The sequence below is a fragment of the Apteryx mantelli genome, chromosome 1 (genome assembly GCF_036417845.1).
Source record: "Apteryx mantelli isolate bAptMan1 chromosome 1, bAptMan1.hap1, whole genome shotgun sequence".
Lineage (NCBI taxonomy): Eukaryota > Metazoa > Chordata > Aves > Apterygiformes > Apterygidae > Apteryx > Apteryx mantelli.
The window spans coordinates 96905647-96918307 of NC_089978.1; positions in this window are offsets into that span (position 1 = coordinate 96905647).

The following is a 12661-nucleotide window of genomic DNA, read 5'->3' on the forward strand; positions in this document are numbered from 1 at the left end:
CAAGGTAAAATATACATAGAAAAATCCTTACCAATTGCCTGGGCACACTCAGCCTGTGGTCTTTACGCTATCGCTTACATGCATCAACAGCAGGAAGAGAACTGGTCTCCCTCACAGTTTCGTAACGCTCATAGCATTCGCTGGGCTACTGAAGGTGGACTGAAGAGATCACCCATGGGGCACGAGAGAGCCCAGACTCCAGCTGTGCCAGGGCACCTTTTTATCACAGAAGCTTGCAAGTAAGATTCTGAACCATTGCGCAGAGGAAAAGATGCCCGTTTGGAGACTTTGCTTTCTTACACAAAAGGGCTCTTATGGTGAAGTCTCTTCAGGAGGCTATGGTTTTGCAGGCATTTTATGTTATTTGCGACCTAATGATGTCTGGATGCACTGCAAGAGGGGGGTCCACAGAGCTGCAGAGCTGTAAATTCACAATCTAAACAGCGGTTTACAGTTCACATGCAAGTTTAATCCTGCCTTATTAATTAGGTTTTGGTGACCTCTAGAGGCGTTTACCCAAAAGCACCTGATTTCTAAGGATCCTATTTACTGCCTAGGCACAGTGGACAGGACAGGACAGCTTTGCATTATTTTAGTTTCAAACCAAGATTAATTTTAGTCCTAACGGTGAAGGTACTGGGAAATAATAGTTTATAGTAATTCTTTTCCTCACACTAACCATGGTAATAATAATTTCCTGTGTCCAGCAATTTCAGACTCTGCACAATAACTGTCTTAGGTACTGAAATTCCCATTTTGCAAGAGATTTGTTTTGTGCATTGTCACAGTAAGAGAAGATCTGCTTCTCTCACTTCGTTATCTCTACAGCATTATTCAGCTAATCCCTGACCTGCAAAAACTGCACACATACCTGGTACAGTAAGTCTGGTTGCTTGTATGCATATGTTATATATGCTGAGGTACATGCATGCATTAAGATAGATGTGTTTAAGTCTTTGCAGAACCACAGCATTGGTGGTCACTGTGCTAGTCCTCTCAGATTTTAATCTGATCATCTGACTTTTCCAAAAAATTATTTTCAGCTGGGAACAGTGAAAAAGCCTAGAACTCACCAGATTCAGGGCCAAGCCACAATATGTGTGGGAAGATTACTTTTTCCCATATCATAAAACAATCATAAAATTACAGAAAACAGTGTTGTAAGAAATGTTTAATAAATGCCTAAAAATGTTTTTAGTTATATATACAGATAAGTTTTTTTTTTTAATTAGCCAGATAATAGGGGCAGCTGATGGAGAAGGGGAGAAATCTGCTAAACTAATTTTCTTTTCTCTTGAGCAGCTGAAATATGGGATTGAAACAGAACTGAAACAGCAGAATTGGAAGGAGAGAAGAAAGAGCACTGAGACACTCTCTAGAGAGACATTGGGGAGTTCACTGACAGAGGCTCACAGACATCGACAAGCTTAACAAGAAAAGCTGGAAGAAGTGAAAGGTAACTTCAGCAATTCACAGCTCAAAAAACTCTTGAGCAAACTTGCAATCTTACTGTGATGTCTGGGAGACCTCCCAAAGGCTTCTATTTTAAGAGCACCCAGCTATACGTCCAGATTTATTTATTACTTGCTTTTCTTTCTCTTTCCCCCCCCCACCCCTGCATTGTTTTTCTCTTTTGCATTTCCTAATGGACCTCCTACCAACATTTTAATGACAGCATTTGTTTGGTGGCAACGTCCCTGGAGGCTACAGCTAGGGTGGCTTGTGTATCCAGCTTAGAAACCAAATAAAATAGGACAGGATTTGCTCTTGCTTCATAGATGTGACCCATAAGAGGGAAAAAAAGTTCATGTTTTGATATTTTTGTTTTTCTTATGGCATAATGCTGGATAATGGCTTTTTTAAAGAAATTGCCTTTATTTTCTTGTTTTTTTTTCAGAATCTCTTGCCTTGTTTTAGCTCTGTAGCCAACAGAGCTGATGGGTGTTAGCACCTCTCAACAAAGAAAGGAAACCTGAGCTATTGAGGGGGGATTAAAAAAATGTGGAAGGGAAGAGATAAAAAAAAAAATGGATTTTTATTCAGATGATTGTGTAAAAATTCTTCAGAGCCTGTTTGAGTCAAAACTCCTGAGAAGTACATGGGAGAAAATCTCAATTTGTTAAAGATCTATATTTTCCTGTATGTTCCAAGTGCAATCTACAAAACTCAATACATTTCTTTGATCCTCCAAGAAGTCTTCTAGCGAAAGAAAGCCGTGGGGAAAAAACTATCATTTTGGTATTTGTGAGATAAAAGAAGAACAAGCTCTAAGGCCACTTGCATATGCTTTGTAAAGCAGTATGGAGTAAAAAAAAAAAAAAAAAAAAAGCATTTCTTATATAGTTACCAATAAATGCTGACTCCATTTAATGTGCATGCATTTTTGTTTCATGCAGATCTGTTGGCTGGATGCTTTTGATCAGCAGCACAACAGTGCTAATCAGAAAATGGCAGGTACTTTTCATGATGGAAAAGACTTTTTCTGGGTGAAAGCTGTTGAATTTTTCTAATTTCTTAACCAAAAATGAGAAGAAAAATTGTTCCTTCCTATTTTCCATGTATTGTTTGTTCTTCTGTTTTCAGAGATAAAATAGAAGAAGGGAAAAAGAAAAGATGGGAGAAAGCAAACAGACAAACAAAAAAGGGAAAATAGAAAAGTGAAACTCCTCCTTCCTCCAAATAACTGTTGTTTTTTTCATTAAATATGTCTTTAGATTTAAGATTTCCAATTCCAAATGGAAAAAATATGACCAGCTCAAAATACAAGAACAATGCTTGAGGACAGGCCTAAAAAGCGCAGTAAGTCGGAGCAGAAAATATTCCACTTGGGGAACACATCATGATTAGAACATAAATAATCTTATTTTCTTCTTCTGTGTACAACATAAAATAAACACAGCTGCGTGCACAGGCACACTCACATACACGTGGTCATACACATGAGCCTCAGCCCCAAATCCTCAGGGCAGTTCTCTGACTGCACGAGAGGTGAAGGGTTATGATGGAGGGTGCTATGAGACAGTATCTGCTCAAAAATCTCAATAGAGTATCAAAGCAGAGCATGCAGGTAGCCCTCAGGGGTGTTACCAGGATGCAACCTCTTGGCTGCTAGTCAACAGGAAACTTCGTGTACCAGTCCCTGCACTAAAATACTACTTCTTTCTTAGTAATCATGACAGTCCCAAGATACCTGCCTGTCTGTGGCAGGATCGTACAGTGGAGGGCGGTCTTAAATTGTGGCAGTGCTGAGACAGAGGATTACCAGGGTATGTGTCTGCTCCAAGCTCTACTCTGTGCTCAGGACTGCTGCAGAAATCAGGCATGGGTTGCCTGTATAGATTAGATGCTCTTGTGGGGCTGGTTTAAAACACAACATCTGGAGCTCCTCCACTGGACCTGAACTCTCAGGAGCCTGTTGCTAGCATGCACCAAACTTGAGGCCCACACAGCAGAAGCCAGCTTCACTGCACGGGCAATGCACAGACCTATCTCATTGTCTATGTGAGAGAGGGTGCTCTGTGCTGGGCAAATCACACATGACACCCCGTGCCATCCCAATTCTTCACCCAGTCTCACACTCAAGACTTGTTTTCTCCTTTTTGTGCTCCTCTGCTGACCTTCTGAGTTTACGCTCCTGGTAAACGTGGTATTATTCTTCCTTTTCCACCTGAATAGCTCCTTAGTCATTTTTAGCACCAGAAATGAACAGAGAAGTTTATCCATTAAAGACCTTTGAAGAAAGGTAGCTTACTTCAGTTTCTTCTGGGATGCTTCCAAAATCCATCGGATGGAGGCCTGCAGTGGGCCACCCAAGTGGGAGCAGGGCTTCTTTCCTTACCAGTCTTGAGGAATTTCCAAGATGAAAACAATACAATTTAAAGTAAGTATGAGGCATCTAGATGGATCCTGGTGGGCCAAAACCTTTTTGCAGGGAGGAAAGCAAATTCATCTACCTTCTAGCAGCACTTGCTAGGATCTGTGTAGCAATTTCCTTCCTATCTTCCAGTGAATGGGATAATCCAACCTAATCACTTCCATTTAACCTAGTTTAATCACCACCTTCTTGAAATGGAGTTAATAGGAGCTTAATGCTTACCAACAAGCAAAGAAGATAGATAGTTCATAAAGATACTGGAAAATCACTCTATAGTTCCTAATGCACTCCATTTTTTAAATTCATGAATGAGTTGGTAACTCCTGAGGTCTAAACCACACCACATCTTGGGCTCACTAAGCTAAAAATACTGTCTAGCCACAATGACATAATACTAATGAATCCTCCATAGGAAAACTAATCTGACATTCCCTCCCCACAGAAACACACACAAGTGCTTAAATATCTAAAGATTTTGTACAGCCTCACTGTCTGGAACATTGTACACTGGGCATATTTTTTCCATCTTTCAAGATTTGTTTTGGGGTTATTATTCCGCAGCTGTCATCCTGCAATAGAATTGATTTTAATTCTGCTTTCCAAATATGGGACAGCATTCCCAAACAGAGTCTTTGACTTATGATTTTCACATGTTTTTGGTTTTATTCTTTCAGATATATGTCAGGGAGCAGCAAGAGTGGGGCTGCTGCATGAAGGGAGATGAGCCAGGAGCCTGAGGGTAACCCTGGGGCAGAGCAGAGAGTGCCCTCACTGATCAGGGTGCAGTCCTACAGCACCTGAAGTACCTGAGCTGGGCCAGGATGGTGACTGTAACAGGCTCCATCAGCAGTTCGGTGATGATCAGACCAGGCAAGTAACAAGGCAGGTCCAAGGTCAATCCGGGGAATCCAATCAACAAATGAGGACAGCAGAGGACAGGGCTGGGCCCAGGCCCAGGCATGGCACTCCCAGGCCAGTGGGTGCCTGGGTGGGGGTCCTAGGTCAGGCTAGTCAGGGCTATTAAGGCCCTATTAGTGCACTCAGGGCCCTGACAATTGCATAACAGAACAGCACAGAACATTACTGTCCTAGTTAAAGCTGAAGACTGCTTTCTATTTTAAGATAGGCTATTCTATGTTCTCTAAAATTCCTATCTGTCACATTGTCTTGAAATTTCCTGCAGGCTAGGGAATAGATTGCTAGCAGCCCAAGTAGTGGGTCATTTGAGCTGGGATTGTCACGGTACAGCTACATCCTCTTCCTCTTCCTTCTCCTCCTCCCTTCCAAAAATGGCATTTTATAAATATTTCCTTGTTCTCCTTTGAGTGACAACTTCTGAAGCCCTTACACTGTAGTGGTGCATGCACTTAAGGTGTGCAAGCTCGGAGAATTATACATATATGGTACCCCACGTTGGTGCTAAGAGTATGAGGGGAGACATGCACTGAGCCCACTGCAGTTCACCTCCACCACCTCTTGGCTTGAGGCAGAGTTTCTGGCTGAGTTCATGCTGCAGCAGTTGTTTCTTAGTAACTTTATTTATTTGTCACCAAATTAGACCAAAAGAGTTGTTTTTCACCCTTTCCTGCTACCTGTGGGCACCCCTTTTTTGGTTTGTGGTATTTTTTATTCCAATTTGTTGTTGCTTTTGTTTTATTTTCAAAAGAAGAGAGAAGTAAAGAAGGAAGAAAATTATTTGCACCCTGACAAACTCCTTGGCTTTAAATATTGATCTTTGCAAAAGTAAACATACTTAGTGCTTCCACTGCCTGGCAAAATCTCACATGCCAGGTCTGAGGCCCTAGTGAACTTATACTACAGGAGTCTGAACTGCTTGTTGTCTACTCATATCTCACTGATGGTAATGTAACACTGTGTATCTTCAACACTAAGCTCTGCTGCTGTTCTTCTACTGGGAAAAAGACTTGGGCATCCTCTGTGGAGAGAGCACATTAGCTCTCTTCAACCTTGTCATCAGCTTCAGGGGTGAGTGGGATTCAGTCTTTACATAGAGCCCCCCCAACAGAGGGGCTTTCTCTCATGCCCCAGCCAGAGGGGGGTACCACAGAGGAGCTGGCAGTCTTCCCATGGAGTACAGTTCCTGGCTCCTTGGCATTGGTAACTTATTCTTTCATGGCAATGTGATTGTTTAGGGTAGAGGCCTTAAACAGCAGATGTTTATCTTACCACTCCAAGACCCCTTTGTAATACACCTGTTTTTCCCAAATTAGTGAGTCCAAAGATAAGGAAAGAATTCAGGAGCAGCTAGAGGACTTGAGCAGCCTGTGCATTCTTGCCTGGGGAACTGTTGCCAAGGAATGGAAGGCTGTGGAGGTGGACAGCTGGGCTCTCATATATGTAGATACTGAAAAAATACTATTTATAAATAAACAAACAGGAAATTTTATCCCCAAAAGCACTGTTAGCAAAGAAGTGGATTGCTTATTGGAGCCTCTTTGCCATTTAGAATGTGAATATTTTATCTAACATATAATGAAACCTCTGACTATCAGAAAATACATGGTTATATGTCCCCACTTCCTCCCTACGTTGCCACAATATGGCCTTCATTCTTTTCTGAAGCATCACCTTTCCAGTGCTAACACCCAGTCTCTAACAGTGTTACTACATAGTCTGGAAACAGAGCACATGTAGAACAAACCCTGACAAAGCAAAACTTGGATTTAGGTCAGGTATGGCAAACAGGAGATACTGGTACAGTATACCTGGCTTCCATTCAAACATGGAGCCTGATGAATTCACGCTAGCCCAGACATGCAGAATGGTATCTCCGTTTTTTCTTTCCACAAAGATTTCTTTGGAGACAGTACCTTCAGCTCCTCATTTCTGTGCTCCCGTAACAACCATTTATGTAGGCTGCCTGACTGCTGGCCACCCCCATGGCAAGCAGACACACTTGTGTGCTCCTATTATTAACACAAACTGCAGAATTCATAATTCATTGCTGACACAGTGCATGCTTAAACCGTCAAGAGACACACATACCTCTCTGCAACCACAGCTCTGCCACTGTGCTGCTACTCACCCCTCTACCATTCAATACAGCTACAGCTACTGTCATAAAGCAAGACAGCAAGCAGCAAACAGTGCTGAAACTCAAAACCGCACATTGTAAACCATCTAGATTGTCTAGCCTGGCCTCCTACATAACTGACCAAGGAATCCTCTGCTGAACCTAACAGCTTATGATAGGCTATCAAGACTAATAGGGCATGCAGCCTTCATGTGATGATGCCTAAAGATGGCACATTCACCTTTTATCTAGATGGTCTGTTAACTTTGTTCTCTCACCTCACTGTTTCTTGAATCCTTCCCATTTTCCCTTGGCTGCTATTACTTCTGGGAGACCAGACTTTAGTCTGTGTTTCAGAATTGGCTGAGACTTTTAACTCTGCATTTTAGTTTGGTTTTGCAGAGGCTTCAGTTTGTACTACCTTAACTCCTCATTTGCTGGCTGTTGGAGTTTGAATTTTGCCCTTTCCCATATTCTGGACTAGCACAAGGCTCTCCCGAGTAACTGACCCTGCAGTAATGAAGTTCTGGACATATGTTACAAATCTTTTGCTTCAGGTAAGTAAAATCTTCCATAATAAATGCATGATGAGATTAGACACCTATAGGGATTATTTTTGCTTATATTTTGTTATATTCAAAATAGAAAAATATAAATATCACAAACATAAAATAAGGTGAATTTAGCCTTAAAATATTTGCTTGGCTTTGCCAGTCCCTGGTAGAAAAGAAATTAAATCAGACTGGAATTTTAGTAACCCTGCCTACAAATGTAAGACTGATTGGGTGTAGGACATGACATAGATACCATGGAGTTTACAGGAATTCTTGGGATTATGTTGCATCTTGAGTATTTTGTCAGGCTGTACTAGAAACCAATTTAGTATGGTTCTATTTGTTCTTCAGTTCTCAAAGTTTAACATGTACAGGCTTCAATCTTGAAACAATTTTCAATGTTTCTATTGAAAACACATGTAAGTTAAGGCACAGGTAACTGCGGTATGATTTCTCTGAGATTTATCTGAAGTGCTCAGTCCCTGAAAAGCTTTCAGACTGTTCTAAAGGGAAACACACTGTTCCTCTCTACAGCACCCCCTCCTTCCTAGAAGCTGAGGGGGATGCACCTGGATGTGGGTCAAGTTCAGATAATGCAGTAACATTTATCATCCCCATTTCTTTCTGCTCTGTGTTTTAATAATGTAAAGATTTATAGTAGTAGCTTGGTTAGGATAATAAATGAAGTCCAGATTCTCTGCAGTACCCAGTATCTGCTTAGGTACCAGAAATAGGAGGCAAGTGCCTCTTATTTTCACAGAGAAATGAGTTTGGCTCCCTGCTTCTGAAGCTGCTGGCATCCATGCACTTTGCTATCTAAGGGTTCTGCATAACCAGTACGAGAGACCCCAAGGAGCAGCTGACAGAGAAGAATAACTAAACTGAGAATTTCTCCTCAACTATTTCCAATGCAGCCTTTATACTTTGTAGGGATAGAGAAGTGGCTAAGAAATCTGATCAGCAATTTCTATGGTGTTTCTTGGAAAATAAAAATTGTGATTTTAGCAAGTTAGCTCATGGTTTCTTACACTCTTGCAAACAATAATCCAGGCAAGGCACACTGACTTTTACACATACTAAAATGATTGTGACTGGGGTAAGGAGAAAGACCATGATACCTTGCCTACACCAAGCCTTTCAGATGTATGTGATCACAACACATTAACTATTGTGGATTTTCTTCACATCACTAATTCTACACTGGCTCTTTTATGTTTGGGCATTCCTGCCATGGGAGATGCAGTAACTTCCCAGCCCTGGTATTTTCAGAGCACAGCTAGAAGTCTGGAATGGGGCACTGGACTTACGTGGTTTGTGTGTGCTGCAATTGTTGCTTTGGATGTATTAGCTTCTTTCCTTTTCTACCTTATTTCTGTGTTTGTATTAAAATTAAGAATCTTTGTGCATATTTTTAGTGCAGGCTCCAGAGACTTAGGCTTTTTCCTAAAGGTTTAGCTGGGGGATTATGAGTTCTTTGTTGGCCAATGTGTTGTCTGTACTGGTGCCATGCATTAAAGGAGCTGGAGTAAAATTGGCACAATATCCAGTTTCACCCAAATCAGGTTGTTGAGCAGGATCCGGAAGATTTGTACCCACAGAGGGCACAGTATTGAAACAGAAGCAAAACGTGTGATTTATTTCATTATTTACTAAGTGCTGTCATGGTGCTCACTATTATATAAACATTCTCTGCCGCAGGTTATTAATACTACCAGACACAAGCAGATTCAAGATGCAAATATCTTACATGAAATATGCCAAGAACAAAAACTTTAAGGACAGACAAGTTAAAGGTCTGGCTACACTGCAGGAATCATCTTAATGAAACTTTAGACTTTAAAAATAGCTAAGTGTTCCAATAGGAATAAATTGCCATTTGAGGAGCTAACCCTCTACCTATCCCCTTATAACTACCCCTCGCTCACTACTGCTATAATAAATTATGCCCTATTGAGTGTGTAAACGATGCCAATCTGATCTTTTTGTTATATGATGATAAGGAATATCTACCCTTCCAGTGAACATTGAGACCTAGTAGGGTAGCAGATTTTAGGGGTTACACTACATAATGATCTCATATTTAAGATGAACAGGAAGCTTTTGGTCTTTAGCCTGCCCAGTTCTGTGAGTGTTAGGGAGTCACTGCAGGCTCCTTAGCCGGTGTTAGGAGTGGGTGGACAGTAAAATGGAAAATGGTGTGCTAGAGGAAAGAGAGCATGAAAGGACTGTTAAAGGGCTTGCCTTTACCTCCTGTGGGAAGAATAAAAGAGGCAAACTATTTGGAGACATACTGACAGAAGAAAAAAAAAAAGGAGTGTTTTACTCAGTGATAGCTTAAACACATTATAAAATCTTGAGATGGGTTGGGAAAGTTCTAGTTTTACCTCAATGTATCAGGCTGAAATAATCCTAAAGTGTATGATTTCTTGATGAAAACAACAGCAAGTATAAAAAATGTGTCTGCACACTTAGGTCAGTGAAGATTATAGGCCCCTTAAAAGATGGAGCACTCACAAGAATTACAAATTATTCTGGGCCCATGAAAATCATCCTGTTTTTAATTGCAGCATTAAAGACAAACCCACAAAGTTTTAAGTTCTGCTGGCAAGGCAAGCAATCATCATAAATCTGAACAAGGGATCATACATAAAGTGTAAATAATGACTGTGAGATGTTTCAGTAATAGCTATTTTTGTATTTAGAAATGTTTTTCATTTCAAAAAGTCATTAGCCCTTGTGCTCAGCCAAAAATTGCTCATAAGACTAACTAGGATCTTATACCATAAACTGTTCTTAAAAGGATACCGTGAGCTCACAACGAGTCATTTTTTCAAAAGACTTTTAAAAATGTTTCAGTACATTAATCCCTGGGGCTATGCTTGTCCTTTTGTCACAACACTTTAGCATGTTTTTCAGTGCTTTACTTTGCCTCGTCACAGCATTAAATGCTCCACACAAGCCCAGGGAACCAGGAAATAAGGAGGAAACTGAAACAGCCTGAAAAGCACAGTCAAAAGCTGAAAAAGGAAGGGGAAGGGGAACTGAAAAGGTATTTTTTATTAATTATCAGTTCTAGGAATTGTTAGGAAGAGAGAAAATTGTTAGGTAACAGAGTCCCTGTAATTTAACATTTAATTTTAGCAAGTACTGCAATAAAAAGAGGAGAGAGAGGGAGAAAGAGAATTCTCTTCTGAGATTAGAACAAGAAGACTTTAAAATAGAAAAAAAAAAATTAAAAGGACAAAAATTGGGCCAAAACCAGAGTGCAGCATGTTGTAGAAGAATTGTACAATACAGTTCCCCTGTCTTCTCTGCAGTTTGAAACAAAAGTTTATTAACATTGTGATCGAATGCCAGGATAAGTTGCTGAAGTTAGTTACACTGACTTCAGTGGGTACTGAAGGCCTAACTGGGAACAGTTACATAGGTCATCAAACAAGAAATAAAATAAATAATAATAAATTCAGTAATGCTTTTTATTATATCACATTTGTATCACATGATATATTAGATCACATTTTTATTTTATCACATTTGTTTCAGCGGTCCTATCCTGCCACTGTGTAGCTGGGCCCTTCTCCTTGCAGGAACCCTAAAGGGTATTAACAAAAATCTGTCAATAAAGATTACACTAAAAGGTTGTGGCCCAAGACAACAGTACTAGGTGGCAGTCGAACAGGGTGGAAATTCATCTAAAGCTGAAGCTGCTAGAGTTTAGACTACACTGCTTCTGTTATAATTATCTCAATGTTAGTCACATAATCAGTATTACATAGGAAAAGCTCTGGCTTCCTGGTTCGAGCTATACCGGCATTTTACTTGGAGCGTAACAAGGATAACTGGGTGTTTATCCAACTTTTGCTGCTGACCTGCTTGGAAAATTATTTGCATAAGATGAAAAACCCTAACTCTTCCTCTTTGTTGGAATAGATTCAAGAAGCCGGGAAATGTGCGACTGACAAGACAGAAACTTGTACAGCTAGACCTGTGTAAATAAGGAGTATTATCATGTTCTGACAAGCAGGAATTCAGTCCATTAAAACACCACCCAAGAATCAATTTCTATGCAAGTGAAAGATGAACAGTGGGCGAAGACGCAAAATTGCTGACAGAGGGCTGGATACATTTCCTGTGTAATCCTTTCTCTTCTTACAATGCTTTTTTAGCAACTTCCTTGTCAGAATTCACACACTGATGCCCTGCTTTTAGTGCTAGATGTGCATGAACATAGATCCTACCTTCGTTTGGCTTGTTCTCACCTTTTGCTTCTGCCTGAGAAGGCCTGCAGGGGAGCCCCAAAACAGCCACTGCAGGCTGCTGTCCAGTCCAACGCAGAGCTTACATCAGTGAGCTTTTGATCTAGTCCTCCATGCAAGATGAATTTCATGCTTAAAATGATAGGCTCATACCTCGTAACTTTAGATGTCTAACTTTAGATGACAAGTAGGCAGAATCACCCTTTGGAGGTGCTTGTGTCTCCTGTTGACTCAGCAGAATGACTAACATCCTAATAGTCTTTATCAGTCTGGCCTGCCTTAAGCAGAAGCAAGCTGTGCACAGGTAAAAACACCAGAGCTGTGTTAGTACTGGTAGTTCCACTGCCATTTTTACTACTGGAACTGTACTGATGAGAAATTCCTTGAGAGCGGCAAGGGTGAATGGAGTCCAGAAACAGCTCCCCACTCCTATACTTAACTTTCAGCTAGGCCCTACAGAGGTCTTAAACTAAGAGAGTTTTCCACTGTTCCCATTCATGAGGTGAGTTTCCTGCAAGCCATCTCTGCAGTTCTGCAAGGAGACTCATAGAGAGAGGTGGAAACTTCCCCGATTCAGTAATCGCAATGCCCATTCTTGCAGGTATAAAAGGGCAGCATGCAGTCATCTATATAAAGAATGTTCTTCAGATGGGTTATGTATAACTCCCTGATGGCAAGGGTATCAAATGAAGGTCGAACATCAGAGACCTTTAGGCTATTACGAAATATGACTCATGGATTAACTGCCTGTCAGATTTTCCATTATGAAACTTTAACCACGGCCCATATCTGCACAGGACCAACACCTGTAAAAGTACAAACAAGTTGTTGTGTATCCACTTGCATGGAAGTGGGTCAGGAGATGTGCTATGGTATCAAGAGAACCTTTTTTTTTAATTACCAACTATTAACTAAGGAATAAAAACAAGGGAAAAAATGAAGA